The 17618-nt window shown below is 42.0% G+C and overlaps 1 long non-coding RNA gene across 2 annotated transcripts; it reads left to right on the top strand.

Moving 5' to 3' along the window:
• Positions 1-5540: 5540 nt before the first annotated feature.
• Positions 5541-10796, top strand: LOC147795720 (uncharacterized). Of its 2 annotated transcripts, XR_015423682.1 has the most exons (4): positions 5798-5849; positions 6233-6391; positions 7015-7080; positions 8351-10796. It is a non-coding gene; the product is annotated as an uncharacterized LOC147795720 (long non-coding RNA). The 2 variants fall into 2 exon arrangements; XR_015423681.1 differs by lacking the exons at positions 7015-7080; positions 8351-10796 and adding an exon at positions 6817-7008 and having other exon boundaries at positions 5541-5849.
• Positions 10797-17618: the final 6822 nt, after the last annotated feature.

Raw genomic sequence — 17618 nt, 5'->3', positions numbered from 1 at the left:
CGTCTGAGGTCACTCGGGAACAGTATTAAGTGCACGGTTCATCTGCCCTAAGATGCAGCCATTATGCTACGGGGTTCTATCAACGACAAAATTGTGTCGCCTCGTGCCGTCGCCCAAACGCAACGACGCAACGCTAGCGACCCGTCGCGTCATGCCCTTCAGCTGTCTCGGTGTGCCATTGTGTCGTGTCGTGTCATCGACCCACAGTGTCATGCCGACCTGTCGTCCCGTTGGATCATGCTCTCGCCGTCGCCTCGTTACTGGTGGAAATAGAGTGCGCCCCCAGAGACGGAGCTAAGTTCCATGCCAAGAGATACAATTCACGTGGTCACATCTTGTAGGCCCTATACAGGCACAGTATTTTTCCAGGACTTGTTACTAAGTCCTCTACTGGTCGTGATAATCACCAGCTGTTTTTAGAAAAACTAAGGCATGATGACACGATACGACGGCGATGACACGACGCGACAGCGTGACACGACGATGCAATGACACAGCGCAACGACACGACATCAGAACGCGACACCACATCGGCAGAACGTGACGGCCTAATCCATATTGTATAAAATCATGTAATGAAAGGCAATGCAACAGCTTGACAGCAAGCCGCGACGGCCTTAAGAAACGTCGCCACACGACAGCTCGACGCCAGGACGGCACTGGAAACCTGTATAGCATAGATTTGGTTGGATATAAAACACCTTGTGTTTGAGATAAAGACCATCAAAAGTAAAGGTCAGGTCATGGAGAAAGACCTAACAGATTCAGTAAGCTCCACCCACTGTTTTCTGACCAATCACAGCCGTGATTTATGTCCAACATGCCTGCACTCGCGATTGACGTTCTTGTACGCGCGTTTGATGCGCTCGGATGAAACCTGCGGAGGGCATACTGGAGAAGACGACGTGCTAAGCTGACGTGCGTAGTTGGTGGGGCTCACTGTATGGTACGGTGGCTGATCTCCGCCAGGAATACACTTTATGTCGCCATAATACAGCGTTATAACTCCCTAATTTATGGCGTAATAATGCCCTGCTAGGGCATAAGGGCCACAGTAACTGCAAATACTATGCTCATAAGTGGAGCCACTTGTGTTAATGCGTCGTAATAGAGCTTTATAACGCGATAATAGGGCGTTATAAAGCCTTGTAGTGGTCTTCTACAGGCCCTGCTACAACGTATAAGAAACACAACTAAAACGAAAGTACATCTACATACAGTAAAAGTAAGAACAAGTAAAACAAGTAAGACGATCGTAAAACAAAATACTAATTACTAATTCCACTCATAATTACAAAAGAAATCATAAGTGTGGAAAGCACACGAAAACAAAGTAAGACTCAAAATTAAAAATATATAAAGACACAAATGTGATAGAGTAAAACTACAAAATACTTAAGGATTAACCCAAATATAAGGGAAATCAAATTAAATTTTTAAAAAATAAAATAATGTCTCAAGTACAATTTCACCTGCGATTCACAATGGTGCGCCTCCAAATTTGTCACGCGTTGACCAATCACAGGGCAAGAAATCTTTCGACCCTTTCCAAACGCACACTTGGTCGACAGATCTCGCGCACTGTAATTGGTCAACGCTCATCAAACTCTTGGAGGCGAATTATAGTGAAACCCCTGTTTTTACCAACACCAATTACTTCGTGAAAAATATGTAGAAAATTTGTCATAACTGTTCCCGTGTCTTCTTTCTTGTCTTCTAACTAAGTTGTGGCTGAGCCCAACGAGCCTATGTACATGTCCTGTACGCCAGTGATGCATACTGCACATTGGGACCTCACGATGATCATAAAAAGGCCCAACTAATTATAATGTTCCCCATCATGACGGTTTCCCGTTTTACTGCATTTTTCCATAACGTTAATGTGTAATTGTAGAGTTGAAAAACCTCAGAATATAAACATTGTTTACTCAGACACGTACACTGTACATGTAGACACTGAGGACAGAGAGTCTAAGAAAACGGCTTGTGGCATATCATAGCTTAACTTGGCTACAGCTTCATTGTGTTACGACAAAACTCTTTGATGGTCTTTCAAGTTTCGGTCTGCAGTGCCACAGTGCGAGCTGCTTCGATGTCGTTGTTGCAAGGAACTTTCCTCAACTGGAAGAATCTGCGCAGGCCTTCTTGGACGTCTGTCTTCTGACCAGGCAGCATGACCAGGCAGCTGTCCTATTAATGTAAAGGCAAGAAAAGGTCATTAGAAATGTAGGTGACAGCTCAACAGACAGCCCGCCCGTATGACAGACAGAGATAGACAGACAGACCGACAGGCAGAGTTGATAAATCTTACCGTTTACGACGGATTCATCTCGCAGGAGTCTTCATTGCTGTCTCTGCTGTCCCCACTGTCGCTGCTGTCCTCTTCACTGGTGAAGCCTTCTGCAAGTAAACAAAAACTATTGAAATCAACCAGTTAAAGTACACATAGGCCTACATGTACAGGTATCTGGTAGTCTCCGCTTGGCGTTGGGGAACATGATTTTTGGAGTTATTGGGCACGATATTTTTATTGGGTGAGTTGGGGTGACCTTTTTCTTTGTATTGATCTGTTCTTCCTTTGCGGCGAAGATTTGGAAGAAAGATAATGTTTCAGGTAGGGTCTGATGCCCTGTAAGTGTGAGTCTGGGTTTTGTTGAGGTAGTTTGAAGTAAAGCGTTGGGTAGAATGGACATGGGACGCATGGTTTGAGTATAGGGTGTCCTTATCTCCAGTTACATGCATGTCTTTCAAGGATTTCCCCTGCTGGGTGACCCTCTTTGAAATCAGGAAAAGTCTGGACAGTTTGGTGACCCACTGTACAGTATCTGGCAGCTGGTAGTATTCGCGATGTACCAGCAGATCGTAGCCCATGAAGTTGGATAGAGTTTCAAGCTGATGTTCCTTTAATGCAAGAATTTGAGATGCAGTTGCTGCATGTTTACAGAGTTTGGTGGACCGGATACTAGATGCATCGTCAAGGCCAGCCTTATCTGCATATGCCCTAAACAGTCACTCCCTCGTATGTGGCCTCTCCCGCCATAACAACGCTGTGCGAACAAGAAGTTGTTGTCCTGGGCTACTCCAGCTTCATGTCTCTTGGTGACCAGAGCATTCAACCACGCTACTGCCTCACTGCTTAGAAACCACAGGAACAGTTCTGCCTCTCTTGACAACTGTCAGAACTAGTCACCTACCTCTAATAGTGTTCAATCAGTAAGGCAAGTAAAATCAAGTCCACAAATTCTTCTGTACTTTCTGTTGCTTTATTACACTACAATTATGTACCTGACAGTGATAACCTACGGAAGTTAAGTCGCGAGTAAAATTACGTATACATACCTGACTCTACCCAAAAGTCAAAATGGTATAACATCGAATTAACCGCTCAGTTATAATACCGTTTTTGGATGCTGGTCGACCCAAAACCCCCTTTGGGGCCCGGGGAGGGAGGGCGTTTAATCTAACAACGCAAGGCTGACTAATCATGTCACTGACTGGCCAGAAGGCTGGCTAACAACCAATTAGGTCGAGCGTACAATCGGGCCTTAGGCTCATCCTCTTTTGGTCACTTGCCTCTGCTGGGGTTGCGTCCTTCTTAAAAAAAATCTCTCAAGATTTAGCCACAATCGACATCCGCGCAGCCCGTTTCGGGACGCAGGCATATCCCCCTGATCATGGGAAACAGAGGAAGGAAGCAGAAGACGCAGGATCGGTCGGTACGTGGTCGAACACGATCCGAGTCTCGAGCAATCCAGAACCTTCTTGCCTCGCCGTTACCGTTCGACCACGGGCACGTTGGAGAGCGCCCTCATTCGGCCAACTTTGTCGACTCCGGGGCAACCAGCAGCGGTACGTTGACTTCGTTTTCAGCGGGGCTCAGCAGTTTGCGTCAACAGACCCCGCCGATCGCCAACACCGTGTCATCATCGGCACAGTGCCTTTGGAATTACTTGCTTGGTATCCTGGTTCACGCTGCACGCTAGCATCCATGACTTATTCTATCCCTGGTTTTCGGCGGATGTAGCGACTAGCAATACAGCAGTAAAATGCAGCCATGTCGGCAACACACACAAGTGTTAACGCCTTCAATCGTGGACTGTTCCTCTTTTGTTCATACTAGAACTTTTTCGGAGGACCTCCCATATGTTTTGTACACGTTTTCAAACAGTGGACTCTTCGGCAACCGTTGACCCTATTGTCCCCTATTTGTTATAGGTCCACAATATACACAAACTCATGTACATAAGTAATACCACTATCAGTCTCACTGCAGGCATGCCAGGCGGCTCCGATGAAACTTCAAGTAGGCCTATGTTCACGGTGGTCATTTCGTTAGTGCGCATGCGCCCGAATTCGCCTAGTTACACATAGCAACGAAGTTTTGCGCGGTTTATTTAAAAATTGTTAACGAACTTTTCCTAAGCACATTTTGTGAATTCTGAAGATAGAATATTTACTAATACCATGCACACATCTTCTCTATGAACAGAGCTTCATATTTTCATTTCTTCTGAAGGTCATAAGAAAACAGAATTTGAGACACCCCTATTTCCAAAGTTTCTCCCAAAAAGTAATCGTAAATTTCCTCAAATTTTGATGTGAAAATCATTTTTCACATCGAGGTTCCTTGACGGATTGCAAGTTAAGGACTTTATCCAACCGCTCTAAATGGCGCATATGAATGCATCAAGAGGTTTCCATGACAGGTGAGTTTACTTTTCAGTAAATTTTTTCGTGCCATTCGTACTGCATCCGTAATTGTGCAAGTTGCTCACACCATGCACTGGAACTATAGCTGCAGTCATAGCACCGTTCCGGGGTTACGTCGTTCCTCGACGAAATCTCTGATCTGACTTCGCGCATCTTAAAATCAGTGGAAATGTGTGATTGCATTAGTAGTAGTAGTTTGAATCTACATTCACCTACAACATCGGCCAATGACAGCACAATGGTTGCGTACGCTTCTTTGAAACCAAGGATCTCAGAGGAGCATGTGGCATGCATGTTTGTAATATGCATACAGGTGCGTTTGTGCATGCACATGTACATGAACACCCACCATATGTTTATACATAGTCTTGCATGCATTTTTCTGATTCTGATGTTTAACATTCAAGTTGAATCACGTAAGACAGAATTTAGCCTTCAAGTTCATAAAGTAATCATATACTGTACATATGCGCATATCGCATGAAAAACACTTGTGTGTGCAGGTAATTTAGCTTGGATTTGAGACTGTTTATGCCCAATACAAGTACTTCGTAGTGCATATTCCAGTAAACATACCAACCTATGGCGTAAAAATGTTAATTTAGAGCAGGTGTTTTTAAACACCCAGTGTGATATCGAGGACGGCTTCCCAACGTCTTGAGATTTCGCTGACCGTCAGAAATGCTCACTGTTGCCTCAGATGTCTATGTATTGCGAACTGAGGGCGTCCTCGATTTACAATCGGACCTCGATTCGTGGCTGCGTTAAAACATAGACGAGCTCCCTCTGCACCTTCAACAAGTACACCCACACTATTCTGTAAATTTACCATACGTTGTGTTTGTCCGCGTAACTTGATATGTGATTTTGCCGCATTTGTACCGCACCTTAAGGGTGGCTCGTTTGCTGTGGGTCGCGTGCCCAAAAATCTCCCCTCGACGGAAAAGCGCTGTAACCGTCTTGGACAAGGCCAGTTTACAGGCAAGTAGCCAAGCTAAAATTGCCTCTGCAGACCAAATAATGTTTTGAGTACAGTTAAATTACCTGTTATTGTATACAGCATATCGTGACACGTGGACTCGATGATTTGTAAGCAAGAAGAATGGAAGTGACCAGCAGGACTGCCAGCTTGTATTTCTGTAAGTATTGGACAAAACGGGTCCTTCCAAATCGTTCAATATATTGCAATGAGTGTTTGCATCAATTTTCTAAATGGGGATGGGGCACTCCTGGCAAGTGAGATCATCTCTGTGAAGAAATGTTTTGTAAGAGTCCTCAGTTACTTAAAAGTACGGAAAGCATTGTTTGTGTATGTGGCGTTAATGCGTTTCCGTCTGAAATGTGATACTGAAAGGCATCTTTCCATTAGTGTATGTTGAAAGCAGCGTGCTTCACTTAATGTGGAGTCGCAACATGTAAGGATAAATGTTAGGCGGAAGTAATTGTATACGGGTTACTTTGTGCGTATTGACATATAACTCCCGCCCACCTGCGGTGATGTGTTTTGATTACAAACCTCAAGCGGCCAATCAGAAGTCCAACATAAATCAGCCGCCCACTCACTACCCAGCAAATCGACGGCAAGATAAAAAGCACAGGCAGGTGCATCATTTCTCACAGCGACCATCCCCTGCTCCCGTCGGAAACCCGAGTGAACTGACTGGAAGGCTGGATCCGTACGGTAAGTTGTGATTCAATAAAACCTTTGCATAGACGCTCTTGAAATAGGGAAGATTAAAAAATATAGTGCGCAAACCAAGAGGTTGCAACGAAAGAGGCTATTATTTTAAGGGTTTATTCGGGATTGCGTTCTCGAGAGACTCGTAATCAGTGTTCTCGGGTTGCTTGGGTTGCAGCTAAGCGAAAATTCAAGATGGTGGTAGCTTGAATGGTAAGATTGGATATTAACAAGTTTAAGATGAATTAAATCCCAAAATATTCATATGACGTTATAAAAATCGGTAAATCAAAGTCAATGTTCTTTATGACCATGTTTACAAGGCTACGGCTTAGTTTTCCTTATCATTAGTGCTCTCAGTGCGACCCCTTTATAGAATAGTTTACACTAACTTCAGAGAGCGGTTCGTGTCACTCTTCCATTTGCAGATTCTGTGGATCATTGTTGGAACAAAATCGAAACACCGAGTGCAATTGCAGAGTGGAAACGCTGTGTGTGGCAGAAAAACTCATCGGATCAATGCGTTTGATTTAACCAATCTTTCGTAATTTGAATGCCATTGCTGTATGTAATAACTTATAGATGCCATTAATTGATCGAGACATTCGCATGGATGCTTTTCACAGATTGCATTGATTTCTTGACATCGAAGTTTCTTTCCTACTTGTGAACGCAAAGAGCGATAGGTCAAGGTAAGTTTGGTTATGATTCACGTTTAGCGCATGCGTATCTGTTTATCTACGTGTAACATCGATTAGTCCAGACCTAAAACTAGGACATTGATATCAATGCGCCCGGAGGCTCCTTTACCGGAAACTGAACTTCGTTGGTTTACAAACGACTATGAATATGCATGCGCTGCGTACGCGTTGCTACCAGTTAAACGAACACTCCATGGCTCTTTCAACCAATCGGGGGTGTTTCTGCTCAATGCATATTGGCGGTAGGGCATAGTCAGGGGCGTATCCAGGAATCGACCAGGGGGAGGTCTGGCTGGAATTTTTTGGGATAATGTCTAATATTTTACAGACAAGCAGAATGATGGTGAAGCGTGACATGACGTACATTGCTTACAATGGTATTGGTGCACTTATTTTATTTTTTTCCTCTTTTATTTACCTTTTTATGGAGGGAAGGGGTTCTACCCCCTAATCCTAACCGGATCCGCGCCTGTACAACGTGTCGTGTAATTGGGCTCTGAATTGATGGACATGTAAATGTGACCAGCGATCGGGTGATGTGAATGCAACTTGGGTTGGTGGGAACTGCATTTGTTTTAGTAAAGTATGTCTGGTTGTAAAGCTGTCGCATGCAATTGTTCAAAACGCAAGGGAAGCCCTTACCAGAGAAATGAAATAAATGTTATTTCCACAGTAGCTGCAAGAGAAGAGAAGGGCTTCAAAATAGCTCTAGGCCTTATTCACGTGGCTTGAATCTGCTAAAAATGTTATAAACTTCTGATACAGATACCGGACTTTCTGGAAATGCTATGGCTTTTGAAGACTGAATTTTCTTTTTTTTCAAAATTAGGTTCAAGTTTTATCAAATATTATTTACCATATCAGATATATGCCAATTGTTCACGAAATTTCACTTAATATCATTTTTGTTTGCTCCAAGCTGTAAAACTTACAAGTTCAACCTGGCTTTCAATTTAAAGTTGCCAACTAACGAACGAGGCCTGTTAGTCCACTAACTACAGGCCGCTTCGCCTCCTGTGGAAAACCTGACACTGGAGTAATACCTGTGGAACAATGCGAAGAATAATGATCGAAATTGTTCGGGGAAAGTACCCCCTCCTTTGATGACGCCCTGAGGCCGATTTGAATAGTTTCAACACATGGATATGGTCTGGTAAACTGACTTTTATATCAGAATTCATGTGGTGTCTGCACTTGGTGTACTTATTGTTTTGATCTGTCCATCCTTTTTCTTTGCCTGTCTCTGTCGTCTTGTACATAGATGAAAATCTCCACTCTGACTATCCTCCTTATCGCCATTCATCTGGATGACACTCAACTCAAAGGCGTGGCGGCTAGTTCAAGAAGAGCATTTACTGTCACCAGGGAAAATCCCACTAACACTGTCAGGAACTATGGGCAGGACGTTGTGCCCTTCAACGTGCCCATGGTGCTTCTGAAAGATACCGCCTACGTCTTAGATTATCACATGTTTGCATGTAATTTGCAAGGCACGTACGTGTTCACCTTTTCCGTGAGCAAAGCTAGTTCAACCGAGAAACTCAAGGTTTATCTTAAGAAAAACTTGGAAGAAGCAACCATTGTCTCTGGCCTTGCCCAGAAGAAAGACGCCAATCAGCAAGTGGCCGGTATGGCTGTCATAACTCTAGAGAATAAAAACTTGCTGTATTTAACAATGAGCGGTAGGGCTCACAGTAGCGAATATTTTGACAGCTCATTCAGTGGTTTCCGTCTTCCTTAGACATGAAACAGCAGTCGCACATTAAGTCCGTGGTCAGATATGAGGGATTTAAAACGCAACAAAATAACTTTCAAGACTCGTTTGCCAATAAATGTTGAATTGTTTGAAAAGAGTATCGTCTATTTTGAAACTACACGTGTATGTGTTTACAAGCACTTCCCTTTCGGATATCTGCACCTGGGCGTTTTACGGTGAGATTCGGATAGTTGTAAAAACAGTAAATGTTATCTTCCGTTTAATGTTAATGTGGTTTTGGTTAGCATGGTGATTTGGAGACACATATCTGTTATAGGGACCCTCGGGTTCTTCCTCTTTCATCTAATATTTAATAATAATATTATGTTAAACGAATTTCACTCCCCAAAAACAAAGGTTGACCTACCATCATCAAAACTATAAACGCCAGTCCTTTGTTTTCTTGAGCACAGCAATTGTGTTTTTGCATTACATAATCATCCGAAAAATTCCACATCATAATTATAAGTTAAATTCCACTTGTCACAGGCTGCCACTGTGACTTCCCATTGAATGTTTTCAACGAGCACAAAGGAGCGAAGGAAAACACAAAAAAGGAAAATCTGGTATTATCTTGTTAAAGAAAAACACTTAAATTGCAAAATCTTGGCAAAATAGAGAGTTAGAGGGGGATCGGTTCGTTTTACGTATGTTATGTGTATTTGTATTTATCAACACACAAGACAGTTTACTTGTCGCCATAGGTTTAGAGCCCGTCAGGTTCCAAATCTTCTAAACGGTCGATAAAGCAACAGCCACTTACAACAAGTAGCCCCTGAACAACAGTATCCATGAACACATCCATGGCTTCCATGCTAGATTGAATTGGGCACTTGGGGTGATGTCTCAAATGTTGCAATGAGTTTAGTCTAATCAGAGAGGCGAAACTTCATGTTCACCTGAAAGTGTGAGGGCTCTGCAGAACCCAGAAAATTGGACTGAGGGCATTATTTGTTGAAAGCTATTTTAAACGAATTGCAGTAAAAGAACGGCAAATTAAAATGGCAATAAATGTTGACTTTTTGACCAAGCTGAACAAGTTGGTGTCAAGCGTGAGTACGCGCAAGAGTCAATAACATTGTTCATATCACATAAGGCTGACTTAGCTCCATTCCAAATGTTGAAATTAGTCGTTTTCAACTGTCAACTTTGATCATAGATTGGGAGAAATACATAAAATGGGAAAACTGCACAGTCCAACGCTCAAAGAGCCGGGTTATATTTGGCCCGTCTTACAGTTGGGATGGATTTTGTCTCCCCCGAACTCAGACGGGCCATGCTCTTTTAAGGCTTAGAATGCATCTACATACATTCCTTATCATGAAAATTCTAATGCGAAGTTGGTGTTAAGTCACCCATGTAGTTTTAATTTTACCGTCTTTTGAAGTTCAAAGCGACAGCAACAAGCATGCACGCCGGCAGGCATTGAACCTAGCAAATAACTAACTAAACCTGTCTCGGAAAAATGGACACTGCACAAGAACAGTAAGTTCGATTTTCCAAAATAGGTGTCAACATGGCCAGCTTGAGTTCATCTCCTGAAATATGCACGGCGACGATATTAAACAAACTATGAGGTGGGAAGGCGGATTCTGCATACCCCGTCTCTCTCAGGATTGAGTAGGAAACCATTGGATATGTGGTTGATTCTACCAAAACATGCTTCGTTTCAGATCATTGTCAGCATAAGAGGCATAGCTGGTCTTAAAGCGACTAAAGACATATTCGTTTCCATAATAAAAATGGGAGAAACGTTCTTTCAGGGAATATGCCATTTTCCTTTCTTGCACTGGGTGTGTGCAACGGCAGAGGATTAGAAGAAATTGTGATCCCCTGAGGTTCGAGGTCAACTTGTCTCGTTAAAATAGCTGTGAGAAGTCCTCAGGTATATCACTGGGGAAAATGATGCATTTGTTGAACTTCGACATTTCAATAAAGAAAAATAAAACAATACATGTATTTACAATTATTCATTTGCCCTCAAATGATACAGATTATAACTTAGTTAAACTGCAGTGTGATTTCCTGTCAAAATACTTCACAGGTGGACTGACTGTCATCCGTCGATTGAAAAACAAAAAAAACGAATACTGGATCAATTCATTCGTACTTCCTTCGGACGCTTTTTACTCGGCTGAGAACGTTAAACCCTAAAAGAATCTGGGGGCCATCTCAAAGCCGAGGTAGCTCTCACCCCAGCCGTTAGAATTCAGTTGTCCTATGACTATTACTAAACCTTTGCAAGTTTAATTTGAATAAAATCTGGTACACCGAGTTCTGCTGATTGCAAATAAACATGACAATCTGAAATCCAAGGCTAAAGACACTGTTTCAATACCTCGTGATTCGGGACAAACTTTGGCTAGCGAAAATCATCCCTGGAATGCATGTCCAGCAAGAAATGAGACCAAGGGGTACCCCCCAACATGTCCAATCGCCAAGTCTGAAAAGTATGGAATTCCATATCTGCCGTCGCCCGTCGCCTGTTGTCCGTCGCCTTTGCTTTTTGTTGTGTCCCAATTCTGCCATTTACCAGTTCCAAACATGCCATTTTCCGTCGCCCGTCGTGCGTCGCCCTCGTGCATCGCCCATCAAATGGGTTGCATAGGACCTGCAAAAGCCGGGATGAAAATGGCAATATGATGATACCGTTCACTTCTAAGGATCTTTTCCCAATAAGGCAAGTACAAATCCCACCTGTAATACTAGTTCCATAATTAATGCCAATAATGCTAGACTACCCCTGCCCCTTGACAAGAAAATGTCGCCTTTCTGAGAATTCAACCAAGTGTTGTTTTTTTTTTTTTTTGTTTTTTTTTTGAAAAACATTTTCAGCAAAAATATTTGGGCCAACTTATCCACAGTCTAATTCTAATGTGCGTACTGTAAAAATGTGCCGACTTGTTTTCAACAAATTCTAAAAAGAAATCTGCCAACCGATACAGATATTCCATTTTGTCTTCTCAATCTCACCTTGAAATACAGAAATACTAGACAGTGCTGTGGATAACAAACTGTTTATTAAATGTATTGTTACAGGGCAATTACCACTTGGTTTAAGTTCAGAAAATGTGACGTGTTGGTTTTTGTGGGTGTGTATGCCATGGTGGATAGACCAATGAGAGCAGGTTGTCCAGCACATCAGCATTATTTGTGGGACTAAAAAGTAACGTTACTGTTTAAAAGACTTCTGTGAGCCTACCTCAAGTCATGTCTAATTTGGAGTATACAGCAGATTTCATCATAGGTATACCCGCCCTCAAAGTAATGTTGAATCAGTTCGTCTCTTATTAAAAACTATTAAGGAATCAAACATTGTAAATAATCTATTATTTACATTCCGTTCTGTGGGATATCGTGCAGGGACAGACAGAAATATTACATAGGCTATAGACCTAAAGTCATGCCGTTAATGAGTAAAGTTACGATTTATATGGGGTTCTTTTCGTTTTGTTCCAGTTTCTTCATTTGTTTGTGTATCATTTATAATCTGTATGGGTTTTGTCAAATAAAAACAAACGAAAAATTAGTTTTCCCTTTTTTAGTGATATTGAATGCATTTTAGTCACAATCAGCTTTAATTTTGGCTCACCACAAAAAGGTCCAGGGGGGTGATTCGAAAGCCGATCCCGCACCTTATAAAGTGGGGGGAATACCCCATCCAACAGGGTGTACGTCCATGATTATAAAGCTGTCTTGGGCAATGTGCGCAACACTGTAAAACGATGGCACTTTTTGCGCAACACTGGTACCAGATGGACAGCCTAACTGTTGGGCAAACAGATTGCCAACTGCGTTGATTCTCTCCTAAAATATGAACAAGTCTCATTATGTCTTATTTCGTAGAAAATGTTATTTGCACAACCACTTTTTCACTGAGAGTTTTGATCTTTTTTGCTGAACAGTTAAGCGATTCACCTGCTATCACATTAGAAAACAAAACTCTCCCAGGTTTCTTTTTTCTGTTTTTCCCTTACGCCCGGTTCAAGAAATCGGACAGGCTTCGATTCCAGTGCATTTTTTTCAATGGGAGAATTTACCCAAACAAAAGATTACTTTCCTTCTGTTTTCGCTGTCCCTCCAAAATACAGACTCGGAAAGTCTAGTGCGAGAGCCGGTGCTTAGTCACTTCGCTTTTAGTAATCGGTCAATTTCAGTTTCATATAGGAAACCAGGAAAGCGAACTTCACGGGCTTTTTAGCAAAATTTCATTGTCCACAAACCCATTTCACTGTCTTCCAGACCATTTTTTCTGTAGTTATGCACAAATGAATAGGTTTCAGTAAATTTCATACACAAGAAAGAACAGACTCCCCTACAAGAAAACAATCGCCCTCACACTACAGCAAAGCAGTTGCCTACCTCCTAATAATGCATTAGGGAAACTATAAAAGAAGCAGTAGACTATAATTATCTTGAACATTCGATATCAATATTAAAAAAAACAATTAAATAGCTTTGTTCTAAACACCACGCGGCCCTCATACATCTCCCATTGTTGTAAAAATAAATTAATTTCCAGAAGCGGGTAGCTTCAACCCGCAGTGTAATATCTCCCATTAACATAACGAGAAAGTGCTGAATTTAATAGTTTTCTCTACTCGAATAACTTAACTTGAATTTTTAAAATCTTGACCAAGTATTTGCGCGATTGCTTAATGAGTGCACATTGCAGACAAATTTGTACACTGGTTAAGAAGTCACGTGCGAAAGGAACTAGACGGGACAAAAAGCCTGACGAAGTGGGCATATCAAAGAAGCGGCGCTATTTGTCACTCATGAGCTTGCCCGGTGTGCTCACCTCCTAAAGTGACGATGACGTAATGTATACGATATACCATAATTCTTCCTCGTTTCTTTATGGTAGAATTGAAACCACTTGTGGCCGTTTACGTTTTTTATGCACGCCTAACTACCCCAATTATCGTGGGTGGGTGTGTGGTTATATATGCCCCCCACACTTTTTAACCGGGGTGGTCTATTGGATCATTCACCCACTTTTACATGGTAAGAAAAATTTGAAGTGGATTGTGAAGACTTTTGGGACTTCCATTGACACAAATGTCATCAATTTCACTCAAAAGGGAGAGCAACTTTAAAAAACCATTAATCTGACGTTTGGACGTAAGATTCTGCATGAATATAATACAGATTATGTACACCTGTATCATGACCATCGTCATCGCCATATAGTATCCCCGCCGGGCGATTCATCCCCCACACTTGTTGCGAGGAATTTTTTCGGGGGGGGGACTCACATCAGTAGCGAAGTGACAAACCGTTACCGGTCACGGCTCAATTCCAAGGAATTGTTGTACAAGTTGGTGCCTTCTACCCCTGTCCCCATATTTCTTGTTTCTCTCCGAGGAGAAAAGATCCCCTTTCTTCCTGACGCCCATGAGAGATGGTCAATTACAGTAACCCCGTACTTAGATTGATGCATAACATGCATTTGTTTATACGATTTGCTTTGACCTGAGCTGCATATCTATTTAAACAGCCCCGCTGTGACCACGGGCCTGTGGTAAAACTAGAAATTCTGTTTAGTAACTATTCTATGAGTGGGCCACTTGGGAAACACGGTCAATAGGCCTACACTGCATCAGAGGTAGAACTCATTGTATGTATATGAAGCAATTCTGACATCAATTAAAAAGATTAGCTATTACAAAAACAGGTTGTATTGTGTTTATTACTTTTAGCTCGTGCTTCATTTCCATACCATTATATTCAAAATTTAAGAAAATAAATCTTAATTGCCAAATTATGGACTGCTGAATAAGCACCATACGGTCAGCTCAATGGCGTCCATAACAAGAAAACACGAAATTTTGCACAATAAACCGGTTTCATTATCCTGGAGGAAAAGTGTTTTCTTCTGTTCTTCTGAAGTGTCCAAGGCATTTGGAGGATGATTTTAGCCACGAAGTACCACCTGCAAAAACGTGAACACGTGCTACAGAAGAGGGCAGTACGGAAGCTTAAAGTGACCATCCGCGACTCCCTCCTTCTGAGATACGTGATCTAGGAAGGACAGAATAAAAAGATAAAAAGTTTTCTTTCTTTGATAACGTTTCCGTGTAATTTGTTTTTCCCTGATATCGTATCTGGAAAAGACGTCTTTCTGACATACGATATCGGGGAAGAACATCTTACACGGAAGCGTTATCACAGAAAGACGACTTTTTATATCAGTATTCAGTCTTTCTGAGATAAAGTATCTCCGAAACGCAGAATCGTGTCTGGTCACTTTAAGCTTCCGTAAACCGACCGATCCTCGGTTAAAAAAGAAACTTGAGAACCATAGAATATAAAAAGGGTGCCTACCAACCAGCACGGGTTGAGAAAAATATCACAATTTCTGTGTGGTGGGGGGGGGTAAGGTCATGTCTGACATGTGTGGAGTTTGTTAGCGTTGTGTGGCCACGTATTGTACATGTACAAGAATGCATGTAAGCGAACGCGTTAACTCTTGCCAAGCAGCCTGTGCCATGCATGCTCAGCGAGCCCCGTTCGATTCCCTGCATCGTACATGTTAAAATCCGGCCAGCGTTTGTTGTTAATAGTTATGCTTCATACTCCATGGCGTACTGTCATGTTGGTCATAGATCACACTTGAAATTACATGGGGCCTATATCATGGCATTGTAATTATGCTCGTTACTTACTCCCAGATTTGAGATTCTAAAATTCAACTAGCAAGTTACCTCTGCCAACTGGCGAGCTGTTGTCGACAGTTACTGTTCTGGAAGAAGTGGGTTTACCTCCACACCTTCATAGTTTGAACATCATATTATAGTGTCATAGGCTTGCAATATTAATTATTTATTCTGTGTGGTAAAGATTTACTTACCGAATGTTACACTAATCATATTTTTATTTCTTAGACACTGTGTAGGGTTTTGTCTTCTGGTGAAAGAATAAATTGACTTAACTGTCAATCAATTGTTTACATCAGTAAGGGTCAATTTTGTGAAGATCTGGCTTTCCTTAAGTAGAGCTTTATGCCCACTTGTCCCATTTGTTGAAGTCTTTCGGGGTTATTCGTCATTCTGCTTCATTTAGCAGCCTTATTGGTACTTCACGGGCTAATACTTTGAAAGAGTTGTGCCTTTTGGTTAACATTTTACTGCAAGCATACTTTTCGTAGCCCGGAATTGAAGCAGACGACATCATGCAAAAATGTAGAGTTGTCCAAGAACATCACCCATCCATTATAATCCTCCACGTCGGTACAAACAATACACAGAACAGCGCTGACACACGTTTAACTGTTAAATTGACAAAGGCAGCTCAAGCAATTACTGAGAAATCTTCAACATCCATTGCTTTATCCTCCATCATGCACGATCGGAAGGAAACAGCCAAGCAGAGAAACGAAGTACACTCCACGGACAGAAAATGACATGAGTTGGCAGATCGTCATGGCGGAGGATACATCAACAATGCAATTACATGTAGTAGGGAGGGACACATTACCAGTCATGGTGTTCATTAAACCGAGGAACAGTGGCACTTGCAAGGAACCTTTTATGTCATATTAGAGGCACCATCATCCACGCCCCCCAGCCACCTCCTAAGAAAGACCACACCAGTGAAAATGTTCCCTATATCAGCTATGCAGATGCCCTCAAATCTACAAAATACATCACACTCTAACCCTCTGCGGGATTTTCGTGGAGGCCTCCCTCGACCTGTACGGAATTGGACTCACAGACAACATCCCAAGAATCGCCATCAGCACCAAGACTGGCTCCATTACCTCAGTTACGAAGTCACGACGTCAAGGGACGCAAGACAACAGTAGATGGGGTTAGAACCTTGAAATGTATCCCTGCTCGTAGTGTCTGTAATAAGATAGATGAATTGAATACAGTTTGAAATTGAATAAAATTTCCAAGACAATTATACTGTTTTGAGGAAAGACAGAAACAGACAAGGAGGAGGCATCCTTGTTGCATTCAAACATGGTCTCCCTGATATACATCGGCCAGATCTTGACTCCGATTGTCAGATTTTGTGGTGTGAGGTAAGCTGTGAGAATAAAGGTTCGATTTGTCAGGAGTTTTACAGACCGCCTGCAGCAGTGGGGTTGAGGTCATGCATCGATGAGCTTAGCAAGTCTTTTGGGTCACCAAATAAGAACGGGACTAAACATAAGAAAATTATCCTCACTGGCGATTTCAATTTACCTAATTTGCATAGGGGTGACGGTTACCCAGACCCCATGGACAACTCAGATTGCTGCTCAACACTGTTTCACTCTTCGAACGCAACTTTTCAGGATAATGAGCCTACTAGAAGGTGCTACACATCTAGCGATGCTTTAGATCTTCTATTTTCCACCGAACCTTCTATTGTCTCTAATGTTGATGTTATTCCAGGCAAAAGTGATCACGACGCCATTATTTTTAAATGTAACTGTTCAGTTAATACAGTTCCCCGGGGAAAAGAGAACGGTTTGTGTTTTTTTTTCCAAACCTGATTTCAGTAAATTTACAAGTGACTTAGAAAATGCGGGTGCTGACATAATTGATGCAGTCTGGGAGGATGGTATACAAAACTCCTGGTTATCTTGTAAACACTTATTACCCGATATTGCTTATTCTAGCATTCCACACAAGATGTTAGGTGACACCCATAAACCCTCTCCTCAGATTACATATGAGATTAAATTCTTGATCGGAAAACGCGATAAATCCTTTAAAATTGGCAAGCGTTCGAATCAGGCTCATCACTGGGAAAAATACAAAGAATTCAGACAAGAAGTTAA

The sequence above is a fragment of the Acanthaster planci genome, linkage group LG21, assembly GCF_054643075.1.
Source record: "Acanthaster planci isolate LZ-2023a linkage group LG21, COTS_SCS, whole genome shotgun sequence".
Lineage (NCBI taxonomy): Eukaryota > Metazoa > Echinodermata > Asteroidea > Valvatida > Acanthasteridae > Acanthaster > Acanthaster planci.
The sequence above is the reverse complement of the archived record's forward strand: the minus strand, read 5'-3'. Positions and strand labels throughout refer to the sequence as shown.